The sequence below is a fragment of the Equus przewalskii genome, chromosome 29 (assembly GCF_037783145.1).
Source record: "Equus przewalskii isolate Varuska chromosome 29, EquPr2, whole genome shotgun sequence".
NCBI lineage: Eukaryota > Metazoa > Chordata > Mammalia > Perissodactyla > Equidae > Equus > Equus przewalskii.
The window spans coordinates 27,596,022-27,612,239 of NC_091859.1; the positions used below are offsets into that span (position 1 = coordinate 27,596,022).

The following is a 16,218-nucleotide window of genomic DNA, read 5'->3' on the forward strand; positions in this document are numbered from 1 at the left end:
ATTGTGTTACTCATATCCTCCATGGCCATACTCAGTTTTGTCTCCTTGATTCATTTATTTCTCTCCTAAAGACTCATCTACACTCAGTGTCTCGTGGTAGGTGTTTCAGTTATACAAATAAGCAAGTTCTTTTCCCCTTTATCAATTTTTGATGTATGTATACATACATACATATATGCTATATTGACTATCATACCTTCTGAAGTAATTGATCCTTATATAAATATCAGAATTCTCCTCTTTTTCCCTTTAAATGTCTTTTGCCTTGAAATCTATTTTGTCTGAAATTAATACTAGTACACATGCTTTCTCTGTTATAGCACCTGATAAAGTCTTTGCTAATACATAAACAGATTATTTTTGAAATTTTAATTATATATTTGATATATTAAAAAATATGATAGCTATGTATAAATTAGTAGGTGTAACAATAAACATATGTGAACCCACAATCCTGATTATAGAGAAGAATTTACCAAAAATGTTGAAGCTTTCTGTGTCCTCCTTGTAAATACCCACTCACCTCCTATGCCATCCACCCAGGGGCAAACATTTTGTGAATTTGGTCTTTTCATCCTCTTGTTTAAAAAAAAAAGTTTTAGCAAATCTATCTGTATCCCTTGCAATACATCATTTGGTTCCACTTCTTTTCATACTTTATGTAAATGGACTAACACTTTCTGTTCTTCCATGACCTGTTTTTTCTTAATCTCATGTAACATTATATTTTTAAGAATCATTCAATGTTGTCACATGTTGCTGTAATTAATTCATTTTATTGTGATATCATATTCCATTGTGTTAATATTTTACAACTTGGTTATATATTCTCATGAAAGACATAACTGGCCTCTTTCCAATTTTTGGTTGTTTTGTTCGTTTTTTCTACTATAAGCATTCTTGAACATAAGCTCCTCATACATACATACAAGAGTTTCTCATCTAGGTTATATATTTGGGAGTGGAATTGCTGAGTCATAAAGTATGCATATATTCAAATATACGAGATAATACAAAATTGTTTTTTTCAAACTGGTTGAATAAATTTGTACTGTTTCTGATTGCTCCACGTTGTCATTACCATTCTATTTAATCTGTCTTTTTTTTGGTGGGGGCAGGAGGGGGGTTCATTAGATTGGTTTGCTAGGGCCACCATAAAAAAACCTCAGACTGAGTGGCTTAAAGAATAGAAATGTATTTCCTCACAGTTCTGGAGGCTGGGAGTCTAAAGTCAGGGCATCAGCAGGTTGATTTCTTCTGAGGCCTCTCTTGGCTCGCAGATGGCCATTTTCTGTGTCCTCATGCGGTCTTTTCTCTGTGTACACACATTCCTGGTGTCTCTTTGTGTGTCCAAATTTCCTCTTCTTATAAAAACACCAGTCTGAAGGGATTAGGGTCCAATCATATGACCTCATTTAACCTTAATTACTTATTTGAAAGTCCTATCTCCAAACACAGTCACACTCTGAGTTTGTGGGGGTTGGGGCTTCAACACATGAAACTAAGGGAACACAATTCAGCCCATAATATCTACTTACCGCTATCTCATTTTGAATTGAACTTGCATTTCTTTGGTTTACTAATGAGAACAAGCATCTTCATATTCTGATTGGCCATTAACATCGGTTAGTCTGTAAGATTGTTGTGCAAGTTTTTGCCCATTTTTCAATTGCGGTCTTTGCTCTCTAAAATGAAAAGGTTATAAAGAGTTATTTACGTATCCTGGATATTAATACTTTCTGGATTATGTGTGTTGCAAATATCCTCTCCCATTTTGCAGGTTATCATTTTATTTTCTTCATTGTGTCTAAATGAACAGAACTAATTATTAATGTATTGTATTTATCAAGACTTTCTTTTTATGGTTGGTATTCTTTGTGTCTTGTTTATGAAAATTTTCCCTAGGCTGAGGTCATGAAGATGTTCTTCAATATTGTCTTGTAAAAGGTTCATAGATTTTTCTTTTATATTTGCCTCTAATCTATCTTGAATTGATTTGTGTTTATAGTATGAGACAATTTTTTTCTTTTTTTCTATAAAGAATCAATTAACCCAGCACCACTTCCTGAAAAGTCCACAGGTTCATCACCAATCTACAGCAAGAGTAATAGTAATAACAATACCATGGCTTTCCTTCTTTCTGGATATTCCTTCCTGCAGTTGCTTGAATGTAACTGTTATTAGTAAGAGTAGGAGTCTTATACCTAGTAGCATGTAATGCTTTCCCCTACTGTATTATTAGCTCTCAGAGGGAAGGACTCTGTCCTTCTCATCTTTGTATCCCTCAGATAATATAGCAAAGAGGCTAGGTAGCAAAAGAGTGTAAAAGGACGCCATGGAGATTTCCATCTCAAGATGCTGAGTACATGTTGCAGTTTCCCACAGCTACAAATGTTTCTTGAGTTGAATTCATCTGAATTACTTGTATAAAGCTTATAAACCAATCACTATTATATTCTAGTTCTTGAGTGATATAATTTTTTAATTGAGACATAATTGACATATAGCTTTGTATTCCTTTCAGGTGTACAACATAGTGATTTGATATTTGTATATATTGCGGAATGATCACCACGAATAAGTCTAGTTAACATCTGTCGCCATAGTTACAAAAATTTTCCTTTCTTGTGGTGAGAACTAGAGTAATATAACTTTTTTTGGTCTATCCTTTCAGTGTTTTTTTTTTTAAGTATGGTTTTTTTGTGTGTGTGAGGAAGATTGGCCCTGAGCTAACATCTGTTGCCAATCTTCCTCTTTTTGCTTGAGGAGGATCGCCGCTGAGCTAACGTCCTGTGCCAATCTTCCTCTATTTTATGTTGGATACCCCCACAGCGTGGCTTGGAAAGCAGTGCTAGGTCCATGTCCAGGATCTGAACCTGCGAACCCTGGCTGCCAAAGCAGAGTATGCAAGCTTACCCACTATGCCACCAGGCTGGCCCCAGTATTTTAATTTTTAAAGAAATCTCCATACTGTTTTCCATAGTGGTTGCACCAGTTTGCATTCCTACCAACAGTATGAGGGTTGCCTTTTTGGAGTGAAATGATTTTTAAAGAAGCGTGGCGTAAACAGAAATGTCTATCTTTATAACTCTAAGTTTTAAGGGGGTTCAAAACTATGGTCCAAAGCAATGTTTGTTAAATTTTTCATATCTTTTCTGATCTCCTGGGAGTCTTTTGTTCTCCCTCAACTAAACTGTCACCCGCACCATCCTTGTCTCCTGCCACCTTGCTGTCCACTGTTTCCTCTCTGCTCCTCTCCACACTGCCTGAGGTGTCCCCTCTCTCTACCACGAGGTCCCTGCACATACGAGCTTCCTCTTCTGCTTTCACTGATTCTCTCTTAAGAATAAACCTGTTCATCTTTTTGTCTTTTCCTCTCCTTAGAGAGAAGAAGAAAGACATGAACCTACGTGTTAATTTTTATCCTGTCAAGCTTAGAATAAGCATTTATAAGATAAATTGCAGACATTTAAAACATCTACTTGTTTTCTACTGAACACATCTACTTGTACAATATTCCTTTTTACTTTATCCAGGATAGACTTCACCTACTAAGAATTCCAGACCTACAGATTCTTCTTTGTCTACTTGATCTTGGTGTTGCTTATGTCTCTAGAACAGAGACCCTTTGAATATGAGAGCTTTTGACATTTACAGGACATTTTCTGGAAACAAAAGGGATTTATCAAACTTTGTCAAAGGCCAGTGCAAAGAGCTTTCAGCCCTGCCTTAGTTCACTAATGTTTGGGCTCAAAACCCCACAGTTTTAGGACTGCCATGTTCACTGTACCAGAAAAAGGAGACTTTTAACTCAATATTCACCATTCTTGTTATGCAAACAACAGAAAGACAGCACACATGAGGGGAGAACCAATAGCAAAACCAGGTAAGTGTTTGGAAATTGAACATTGGCTGTTTCCTCTATGTTTGCTTGGGTACATGGTACTGCATACCACAAAAGTCAATTCTTGGTCAAGGTTGAGGTTTATCAGTAGACCTTTGAAATTGGGTTGGAATTTCCCTCTTCAATCGGAACCCATCCACTTTATTTGAGAAATTCCTCACAGATTCAAGGATGTTTCTTCTGTATTATTTTACCAAACAAATTAACAACCTGGGGAAATCCTGCATGCAGTCATTGGGTATTTATGTTTTCTTTGTATGATTTTTAAAGTAATATCATCTGCTTGGAAAAGTTCGTCAGGATGATGAAAAGACTTCTCAAAGAAAGAGATTACCTACTCCAACTACTGTCCTGAAAATGCAATTTCTGAGAAGCCTAGGCAGTCCACATACGACACAGAGGGAAAGAACACCCAGCCTGGTGGTTCTTCTCCTGTTAGTAATCTTTCCCCCAGTTACTTGTTCACCGATATGTACTGAAGAACGGCTGTATTCATAGAACTTCACCCTCATTTCTTTAAGTCACTCGAAACATCTGTTTTATTTATTTTCTACTTTGAACCTAATGCATATAATGATAAGGGAATAATTCTGGGAGCTTGCAATTCCAAATGAACAAGTAGATACGACTACATTTCTGTATCATTTTCTGCCCCCCCAAAAGTCACTTTTAATAGTTAGAAAAAGAAGCCGCTGCCAAGGTGTGTACTGTGTTTCTCTAAGGAAATTTACTTTCTCTTCTCCATGTTTGCGCCCTGGAAGCTGTTTGTCTGCTCCTTCACCTGTGGCTGAAAGGTGCAGAAAAGATGAAGCTTATAGTGCCCTTGTCCTTGTGTAGCAGGGATGCTGTGAGCTCCATCCAGCTCCCATCTCCCTGAAAACAGGGAGAAAATGACAGCCTTGGTGCCTAGGCCCGCTCTCCTGGCAGAAGCTGTTGTTTCTTGACTGCACTCTTTTGTGCCATTCCTCCAGTTGTCACAGTACTGTCTTACTGTTGTGTCAGCCAGGTCAGCTGAATGGGGGTCTACCTGTGTCTGTTTTAAAAATATTTTTAGTTCCCATAATTTCAAAAACATCTAGTTAAGTTGCCTGAATAGCTTGGTCTTTCAAGCTTTAAAATCAGTTGCCGTAGTAACAGATGTTCAAAGATAGGGACCTAAAATTTTATATTAAACTATATTTTCCTCAACTTTCCACAAGCTTCACATTTATATGCTCTGTCTTGGGGGGGAAGGGATGTGGATGGTAAAGGCTCAAGTAAAATTTAATCTTTGTTCCCCTTTGTATTACACTTATTTTAAAATAAAAATCTCCGCGTTGCACTCAACAATTTGGCCAAAACATAATTCTATTTTATGTCACTCTTGGTGCTTAATAAGACCTAAAACTATTGAAATAATCATCATAGAAACTGAGAAGGAGAAGAGACAAAAAAGATTAGTCTCTGTTGCCTGTTCTCCTACTACACGTCAGATAAAATTAAAACGACACAACTCCACTGACTGGTCATCTTGAAACAAAGAACAAAAGCTTAATCACATATCTAGACAGGGCAATTAAAGTCACAACCACAGAAATCTAATTCTCCAAGCACATCCATGCATAATAACCACTTTTGGAAATGTGGTCTATACTGAAAAGCCTCTGTGTCTGTATAGAATCTGTACTTTTTAATTATGAGGCATTTCACATAAAGAAGATGCGGGGGGGCAGGGAGGAATCCAACAAACCCTGGGAGGAGGCCTGTCCTCCACAGACTCTGAAACGAGTAGGTTTCTAGCACCAGCTTGGAAGAAAGAAAACAGACAGTACTTTTCCCAGAATTCACTGCAAACCTGCTCTCTGAGAAGTAGAAAGAGTACGATGGCTTGTGGAACAGAGGAGCTCTGGGTTCAAATACCAGTTCTGCTTCTCATCACATGTGTGACATTAGGCACATTACTTAACCTCTCTGGACCTTATCCCTTCTTTGGGATAAAAATATCTCCTTGAAATGGATTTTCGCTTAATAACCTGAGGAGATCCCATATAGAAAACATCTGGCTTAGCAAGGTCTTAGTAAACATTCATCCTTTTTTGTTTTCCCTTCTCCATCAGGAATCCTTGAGTTTAAAAGCAAGAAATTCTCTTTCCCAGTGGCTCTGGCAACTTGGTTGTCCCAATTCTTGGGTGAACCACAGGGGTCTCTGTAACCATACCTTACCCAGGATGCCATAGAGAGCTCAACGGCAACCACACATGGCCTATAATGGAATCTCACCTAGTCAAGGAACTAGATGAGATAACCATGGATATACCTCACATGTTAAGAGAATCAGCCCCTTTCTACACATCCAAACAGAAAGATTAGAATAATTTCTTAGTTAGTTCAGATCCTCTGAGAAGCAGACACCAAGACAGATTAAACATGTTAGAAACTTATTAGGGGAAATACCTGTGGGAGAAAATGGAGAAGGGTAAGTCTGACGCTGTGGGAAGAGAGAGGAAAGGAAAGAAGGAAGGTTGGGTGGAAGCTTCCTAGACTGCCACACAATCTAAGGAAAGTGCATCTACAACTTCAGGGAGTCCTCACGCCAAGCTTGGCCATCAGAGGAGTCTCTTGTCTCCCAGGACGGGCCTCAGTACCCCCACCATGCTTGGCCTCATGACAGATCTGAAGGGTGAATTCTCAGGGCTGCCACAGCTCCCTAATTAGGTTTCACTTTTTCTCTAGCTGTAGACACAACCTCGAATTAAACTTAGATGTTTCCAAAAGGAGCACTTAGATATATAAAGCCAATCCCCAACTAATAAGGTCTTTACATGAAGCAAGCCATGCACAAAAGGAGCTGCTAATGACATTGCCTTTGCTCTGCGCGGAACCTCTGCCACAGCTAGAGGACACTCTTTGGCGGCTAGGCCAACATCCGCCATTAAGGATCATTATCCCCGTGCCCTTCTCTGTATCTCTACTCCAAGAAGCCTTCCTCCTCAGCTGCCTTGAGAGCTCCCTGTACCCTGAGCCTCCTCCCAGTTTTCATTCCCTTGCTGCCATCCCGTCTTCTTGCAAAGCACAGACCAAAGAGTCTTAACTCCAAGAGCACAGGACTCATAAGGAATATTAGTCAATGCTTGCTGTTGTGATTGACAAATCCTAAAAGCTCAGTGGCTTCATACAATTGAAATTTATTTTTTGTATATCCAACAATAAATGCAGGTGTATGGCAGGCAGCCTTCAACACAACGAGTCAAAGACCTCCGCTTGGTCAACCCCTAGGGAATAGGGAATTTGTCTTCCAGCCAATGGACAGAAAAGAAGAGTGTAGGAATTCCTGGGGGAGGTTTTCATGGGCCAAGCCTGGACACAGAATCCATCGCTTCCACACGTAGTTGTTGACAAGAACAGATTCCATGGCCACATCCAGCTACAAAGAAGGCTGGGAAGTGTGGTCCAGCTGTGCACTCCAGAGCAACAGTAAAAAGATTTGACTAGCAGTTAGCCATCTCTGCTAAGAAGGGTCCAGTGCCAGCAGCCTGAGGGCTGGGGTCTCGGGCTGAGTTACTATCTACCTGCTCAATAGGAGCCACAGTTTTGCCTTAAAAGGTTTCTACGTCAAACCAAAAAGCTTCTGACAGGAAAGGAAACCATCAACAAAATGAAAAGGCAACACACCAACTGAAAGAAAATATATGCAAATCATATATCCAATAAGGGGTTAATTTCCAAAATATATAAGAACTCATACAACTCAACAACAAAAGAATGAACATCCAATCAAAAAATGGGCAGAGGATATGAAAAGACATTTTTACAAAGAAGACATTTTTGCAACAGGCACATGAAAAGATGTTCGACATCACTAATTATTAAGGAAAAGCAAATCAAAACTACAATGAGATTTCACCTCACGCCTGTCAGAATGGCGATTATTAAAAAGACAAGGGGGCCAGCCCCACGGCCGAGTGGTTAAAGTTCCATGGGCTCTGCTTCTGCGACCCAGGTGCCCAGGTTTGGATCCCAGGTGCGGACCTGCTCTGCTCATCAGCGATGCTTTGGAGGCATCCCACGTACAGAATAGAGGAAGACTGACACAGATGTTAGCTCAGGGTGAATCTTCCTCAAGCAGAAAAAAAAAAAAAAGAAGATTGGCAACAGACATTAGCTAAGGGTGAATCTTTCTCACCAAAAAAAAAAAAAAAAGACAAGAAATAACAAGTGATGGAGAGGATATGGAGAAAAGGGAACCCTCCCACACTGCTGGTGGGGTACAGCCACTGTGGAAAACAATATGGAGATTTCTTTAAAAATTAAAAATAGAACAACCATATGATTCAGCTATTTCACTTTGGGGTATTTATCCAAAGAACATGAAACTTTGAAAAAGATATGTGCACCCCTCTGTTCATTGAAGCATTATTCACAATAGCCAAGACTTGGAAGCAACCTAAGTGCCCATCAACTGAAGAACAGATAAAGAAGATGTGGTATCTATATAGAATGGAATACTACTCAGCCATAAAAAAGGCAAAATTGTCCCATTTGTGACAACATGGATGGACCTTGAGGGTATTATGCTAAGCGAAATAAGTCAGACAGAGAAAGACAAACACTGGCAGTTACCAGAGGAGAAGGAGGGAGGTGGAGTGAAAGGGGTAAAGGGGCGCATAAGTACACTAACGGATGGCAAGTAGACTTTTGGTGGTGAACACGATGCAGTCTAGACAGAAGAAATATAATGATGTACACCTGAAATTTACACGATGTTTTAAACCAATGTGACCTCAATAAAATAATTTTTTTAAAAAAAGGTGTCTGAGGTTAGCTTCAGAACCCAACCACAAGACTATGAGCCACTTGAAGGCTCAGCTTCAGGCACTTAGCAAACATTTTCAGGTGGAAAATTTCTATAAAAAATTTATCTTGAGTTATAAACAACCTATTTATAAACAGACCAGTAAAAAAAGCCATCTGTAAATTAAGAGCTAAATATATACATGTGAGCATAACTGCCTCCGTTAAATGTGAATTTAGATACAAGATAATTGGCAATTGGCTCCCATCCTCCAACAAGCTTAAGTTCTTATCACTGAGACGAGTGTATCAGGGGCATGTTACGATGTGACTGTGATAAATTTGAGTTTTTTTCAGTGCAATATACAGTCTGTTGTAAACACCATTATTTTGATCTTTACTTCTTTGGTTTTTGTGACAGTAAAGACTGACGAAAAATACTGCCTGCCGTTAGCCTCCAACGAAGCAACACGTTTTATGAGAATAAAATTTTTGGACCCTATTTATTGCATTATGGTGAAATTTTATTTTATAGTCTTACACTTATGCAAATATGCCATTCCAAGCATATGCTGGGAGAGAATGCAAAAGACTGCTGACAATCTAGCCACTTAGCTCAGACAATGAACAACAGGGTCCTTTTTTTTTAAGCTACATCAGAATTTCCTCTTACTTTGAGGATGACAAACAGCTCTTCAAAATCCCGTAATAACATAATCCTGCATTATATTGTCCATTTTAGAGGACAGACAATATCATGGGCTTACAAATTAAAGTCAGGAAATTTTACGTCTGCCGAGAAGTTGAACAATACATTCCTGATTAGAGAAACATGCATAGACTGCCTTCCAGATGCACTTTGCATTTATAAAATATTTCCATAACACTTATAGACATGTGGACGCAAATGATATCTATTTACGATGTCTACAGTTATGCTCATGAAATCAAATTAGAGATACCAGATTATGGTAGAAAGAGCTCCAATATAGGAGCCCAGAGATTTGAATTCTTGACTCAGGTCTGCATGTACCAGCTGTGTGACCTTGAACAAGTCCCCTAACTTCTCTGGGCTTTGGCTCTCTCCTTTGGATAACTGAGATTTGTATTAAATGACTTCATCCACATCCGGTATTCTATACAATACCTTTAATCTTTCTGAGTCTCCATTTACACAAATAGAAAAATGTTTGTAAAACTAGCTACTCTTTTTTCATCCTAGGGTTGTTTTAAGGATTAAAAGAAAAAAATACATGGAAAAGAGCTTCGGAAATTGCAAAGTGCTATGGAAATATAAGATGTTTTCAAGAAAAATAATCACGTTCATAATGTCCAAATCTTTTGCGTGTGTACTTAGTCTGGACCCAAGCATAGACACAGCTATGCTGGTCCATCTAAACATCGTTTAGAAAGCTGAGAGTTATTTCCACTTTGGACAAGCTGTGGAAGATAGCCTAAAGCCCAGACAAAGAGACATTGTTTACAGCCAGAAAGTGAAGAAGCCTCACCATATCACAACACAGCCAACAGCTTGACCGTGGCCCCATGAAAGACCTTGAGCCAAAGGCACCCAGCTGATGTTCCTGGATTTCTGACCCTCAAAAACTGTAAGACAATGTTTGTTGTTTTCAGCTGCCGAGTTTTGGCATACAGCAACATCTATTCGTTACACAGCAATAACTAATACAAACTTGTTAAAGCGTAAGTTGTTGAGCCCATCCCTGGAGTTCCCGATTCACTGTGTCTGGGGTGGAGCCCAAGATCTTGAATTGGATCAAGGTCCTAGCTGATGATGCTGGTCCGGAACCACACTTTGAGAAAACCATTCTAACTGAAAACAGCTTCTCACTAAGACGCCGCTTCTCCTAAAGACGCCGCTTCTCCTAAGACGCCGCTTCTCCTAAAGACGCCGCTTCTCCTAAAGACGCCGCTTCTCCTAAGACGCCGCTTCTCCTAAAGACGCCGCTTCTCCTAAGACGCCGCTTCTCCTAAAGACGCCGCTTCTCCTAAGACGCCGCTTCTCCTAAAGACGCCGCTTCTCCTAAGACGCCGCTTCTCACTAAGACGCCGCTTCTCCTAAGACGCCGCTTCTCCTAAGACGCCGCTTCTCCTAAGACGCCGCTTCTCCTGCAGCCCTTTCAGGTCATGGCTGTTTCGTTTCTCTGTCTCTCTGTCTCTCTGTCTGTCTGTCTGTCTGTCTCTCTCTCTCGCTCGCTCGCTCAACTCACCACCCCACCCACTGGGCATTCCCTTCCATATCTCATCAGGCTCTCCCAGTCTCTCTAGCCCAGAAAGACATTCCTTCTCCTCTCTATCTGGAAGGAAGCTGGCAGATAATCTTTTCCAGGATCCAATCTACTTTCTAATGATAACCCCCAATCAACCTGCCAAGCTTATTTCTAGGAATGCCTTTGGAATTCAAAAAACTCTTTTCTCTCTCAGATACCCGACTCTTACAGTTCAAAGCTGGCTTCCAAGGCCATTGTTTCTGAAATGCTATTTTTTTTAAAGATTTTTTTTTTTTTCCTTTTTCTCGCCAAAGCCCCCAGGCACATAGTTGTATATTCTTCGTTGTGGGTCCTTCTAGCTGTGGCATGTGGGACGCTGCCTCAGCGTGGTCTGATGAGCAGTGCCATGTCTGCGCCCAGGATTCAAACCAACGAAACACTGGGCCACCTGCAGCAGAGTGTGCAGACTTAACCACTCGGCCACGGGGCCAGCCCCTCTGAAATGCTATTTTAAAATTCTAATTCAGTCTAAACAGGTAGAAGACGTAAAAAAAGCAAGAATTCTTAAAAATGCCAAATAAATCGTGTAACATTTCAAAATGTTATCTCACATGGTAGATTGCATTAACCACCCCAGTTGTTCACCTATCCCCATATCTACGCCCCTGTGCCATGTAACTTTGTGGCACCTCCCTCTTTCAGTCTGGGCTCGGCCATGTGACTTGCCTTGGTCAATGGGATGCTAGCAAATGCAAATATGAGCATAGGCTTTAAGGGGGTGCACTACTGGACTTGCGCACTCTTGCCCTCTATCATTTCCATGAGGATATGTCCAGCCTAGCCTGCTGGAGGCTAAAAGACACGTGGGGCAGAACCAGATCATCAGTTTTCTCAGTCACGGGCATTCTAGATCAGCCAACAGCCAACCCATCCCCTGGCCAAAATCAGCAGAGCTATCTAGCCGACAGCTGACCACAGGTGTGTGAGGGAGCCACGCTGAGACCAGCCAGGCCCAGACCAGATTGGGGAACCCCTCAAACACCTGAGCAAAATCAATATTTACTATTGTTAATTGTCGTTACATATTATGTAATGAAATGATGTTAGAAAGTATTCTTAGATTAGATTCTTAGATCTTAGATTCATGTTAGATGAAATGACGTTAGAAAGTATTCATGTATGCTGGGATCTAGCTGATTGCAAATTTCCTGACATATTACAGAAAGCCAAAGTTTTCTCTGTTTTAGTGGATTTTTGTTCATTTGTTCATTTATTTGGGGGGAGGACATTTTTACGTCTGCTTGGCTGGTTCCCAAAACACATATTTAGCCCTCCTGTTAGGTTGTCTATAAGTATATCGGAAAAAGATTGGAAAAGACCCCAGGAAAGCTAGATTTTTTTTCTACCTGGGCCTCTCAGATTGACCCATCCAAGTGCATCCACTTTTAAATGGAAATGATCTATGCCAACGACAAATTTTAATTAATAAATACAAAATAGGTAAAGTTTCATATAATGAGCCTTGGAAAATAACTTATTTCTGAATGCGATTGCGTTATAAGAACAAAACTCTAATTGGTAACCTAAATTCAGCCTATAAATATTTATGCTGAATACCATTATTATTTAATAAATTTGCTAACTACCCTCCTGATTTTATTTAGCCTGCTTTTGAATTTTAATTAGATGGAGCGTTCAGACAAACATAAAATGCTAGCGTTGAAAGAGGAGTTGATCCAGCAATTATAGTGTCCATCCTCATAAGTGGAGCCTGCCCTTTGCATACCAAACCTAGCCTGTACACAGTTTCCTAGGACTTGCTGGGTTAAGAAAGGTATTTATTGTCCAAGGAAGCATAAATATAATGCATGCGATAGCTAAGTTCATAGTTTGGTTATGTAATTTTATTAACCAGAACACCAAAGTTCAGAATGCAAACTGCATACAAATTGTAATGGGCATTTGTTTCCTGAACCAGTTTTTTTAAGGTAAAATTCTCATTGTTCTTCCTTCAGACCTCTTTTACTCTTGACTAAGAGGCAATCTCCTCCATTCTCGGTGTTTAACAGGAGGCAGCGACTTCGGAATTCTCTCCCATTTCAAGTGCCCACAGAACTGCGACTGCCCTTTACAAGGGTTGTACATAAGCCTGGATACAAAACAAACCCTATGGGAAAAAATGGGCCGATGAATTCAGCCAAAGTGCAAATTACCTCGAGATTCAGTCTCCCCTTTTCTGTAGAACTAACAAGTGAATCTTATAGTCGGGACAAAAAAACCCAGTGAAGTGAGCCTTTGAGAGACATTTGTCCTGGTGATGACAGCATTTTCATGGTAATTTGTTAATGTTCTTGCAAAGCAGGGGTAATTTACTCCAGTAAAACCCAGCTAATAGTCTTGTAGCTGTGAGGCCTTCTACAAGAAGGCCACATGCCCGCCTTCAGGCTGTCTGGTGCCTGCAGGTTCCCATAGCCACTCAGAGATCCCCTGCCAAAGTTTGTTCTGGCTGGACCTGCTGGAACCTCCTGGCCTGCTTTCCCTCCCTTCACTCTCTCAAAGCCAGTGCACAGTATGGGAAGCCCAAGTGGGGTGAGAGGGAGCTGGAAGTTTGGGGAGGAGTGGGGCAGACGGCACAGTGTTCATGAGACTCACATTCTTGGGAGGCATTAATCTGACAGCTCTCTCTTTTGGGGGCAGTCTATCAGGAACAAAACAAAAAAAATAATGACATGTAAAAGACATCAATCAACATCATTCCTTTCCTTTTCTGATTATAAAGCAAATACACATTCATTATAAATTTTTGAAAAACGGAAAGACCCAAAAAGAAACAAAACCGTTAATAATTTTTCTAGATTTCTTGCCTCAGTTCCTTCCAGTTTTACTCTTGCAGATTTTACCTTATGCAACTTTATTGTTTATGAGTACTTTTTCGAAAATATGATTCGTGCAGCCTCATAATATCATTGTCACTATGCCCTGTAAGTTATAGAATGTCCCTGTGATTGGACAACACAGGTGGCTCCCATTCTTACATAACTAAGTGTGACATTGCAGTGACCATCCTCGTACAGAAATCTTACTCCCACACTATTTTCTTAAGATAGTTTCTCAGAAGGGATGAATGGCATCAACGGATATGGATGTTTCAACAGAACTGATACATAAAATTGAGTCAAATTGCTTTCCAGAAAAGCTGCAGCAATTAGTATGTTCAACAGCAGAATAGAATAATTTCACATTAATGTACTTTCACCAAAATTGAGTTTTTAATCTGTGTGAATTTGATAGGCAAAATTACAGCTCAAAAGTCACTTTTTGGGGGGCCAGCACAGTGGCATAGCTGTTAAGTTGTCACGCTCCACTTTGGCAGCCCAAGTGTTCACCGGTTCGGACCCCGGGCATAGACCTTCGCACCACGTATCAAGCCATGCTGCGGCAGGCATCCCACATATAAAGTAGAGGAAGATGGGCACGGATGTTAGCTCAGGGTCAATCTTCCTCAGCAAAAAGAGGAGGATTGGTGGCAGATGTTAGCTCAGGGACAGTCTTCCTCAAAAAAAAAAGTTATTTTTTGGTTTATGGATACAAAATGCATATGTATAGCTTGGTTTGCTCATCAAATTAGCACACTTGGTCCATTTGGAAAGCTTTAAAACCCATCATTAGGAACTGAAAGCGACCTCAAAGAGTCAAAGAGCATATGATATACTGAAGGTGACATGGTTTGCCCAGGGTCATGCAATTCTTTATTCAGGACCCTCAATTCAGTACTAAAACCCAAAAGTTCTTCTAATTTCCATCCCAGTTCCTAACTAGATATTTTTAGTAAAAATGAAACCTGCTTTAAAATGTGGAGAGAATGGAAAGATAGAGGAGACTTTTAACTGTTGTTTGGTAAATAAACTTTTTCCCAACTCATTTTTCACATCTTTACGGCATATCCCAGGCCGGTGCTCCTGCCACCCAGCAGCTCATCAACCGTCACCTTCCGCCCCGCAGAGAGGGTCCTTTGGGAGGAGAGGTGTCACTAAATGTGAGTATGTTTCAGAACTACCCAGAGCAAAGTGTCCTTAGGAAGCTCAGTCCATTCTGAAGATACGTCAAGTGACAATCTAAAATCCAATATCAAGGACGCCTCCCTGCTCTCTGTATTTACTCCCGAGATGTCTGTGGCTTGTTTATGGTGAGAAAATGAAAGTGAGGGCCGTGACCAGACTTTCCTTGATGCCACCCTCCATTTCTAAAACTTCCTTTTCATTTTTGCATTCAAGTCTCTTCTCCATCTGATCCTGCTGTGCCTTCAGAACATAGCCACATATTCTTCCTGAGTCTGGGTGGGCTTGTGACTGCTTTGACCAATAGAGTACAGGAGAAGTGATGTTTCAACTAGCAGATTCACAGGTTAAGTGATAAAATGTTATGCGGCTTTCTCTTTGTCTGCTGGTAACCCTTGTTTTTGGAGCCATGAGCCTCTGTGTAAGAAGTCTGCCTACACTGAGGCCGCCATATGGTGAGGAAGTCCGCATGACTTGGAGAGGTCACGGGTAGATGCACTGATGGACAGTTCCAGATGAACCCAGCCTTTCTTCAAGTCTTCCCAACCCAGGTGCTACATATGAGTGAGGAAACCTCCAGACCATTCCAGTCCCCAGCCATTCAGGTCCACCTCAGCCTTTGTGTCTTCCCAGCTAATGTCCCAGACATCATGGAGCAGAAGCAAGTCATCCCTGCTGTGCTTTGGCTGAATTACTGACTCACACAATTAATGAGCATAATAGAATGATTGTTGTTTTATGCCACTATGTTTGGGGTATTTGTTGTGCTGCAGTAAGTAACTGGAATACTCCCTGTCTCACTGCATTACCGCTGTGGTCTGCATGTTTGTGTGCCCTCAACCAAATTCCTATATTGAAATCCTAATGCCCAGTGTGATGGTTTTAGGAGGTGGGGCCTTTGGGAGGTGATTAAGTCATGAGGGTGGAGCCCTCATGAATGGGATTAGTGCCCTTATAAAAAAAATGCCCCAGAGAGATCCCTTGCCTGTTCTGCCATGTGAGGATACAATGAGAAGCCTGAAACTTGGAAGAGGTCCCTCACCCATCCATGCCGGCACCCGGATCTTGGACTTCCAGCCTCCAGAACTGTGAGGAATAGATTTCTGTTGTTTATAAACTGCCAAGTTTGTGGTATTTTGTTATTGCACCCAAAGGGACCAAGACGATTTATTCTCCACCTTTTCCTGTTCCTTACACAGCTCATGAGCTATCAGGTCCCCCACTTTTCTTTCAAAGATCTCTGAGGATTGGATAAAAG

General features: G+C 40.6%; 1 protein-coding gene across 3 annotated transcripts in view; it reads right to left on the reverse strand.

Annotated features, from left to right (window-relative positions):
- Positions 1 to 16,218, reverse strand: part of C29H12orf42 (chromosome 29 C12orf42 homolog) — a 164,975-nt gene that overhangs the window by 118,164 nt on the left and 30,593 nt on the right. Inside the window, exon 2 of one of the 3 annotated variants that reach the window (XM_070599695.1) lies at positions 1,539 to 1,685. The exons of the other annotated variants lie outside the window; for them this stretch is intronic. The gene's annotated coding sequence lies outside the window, so the exon portion shown is untranslated. The remainder of the gene's footprint in view (positions 1 to 1,538; positions 1,686 to 16,218) is intronic. 3 annotated transcript variants of the gene reach the window in all.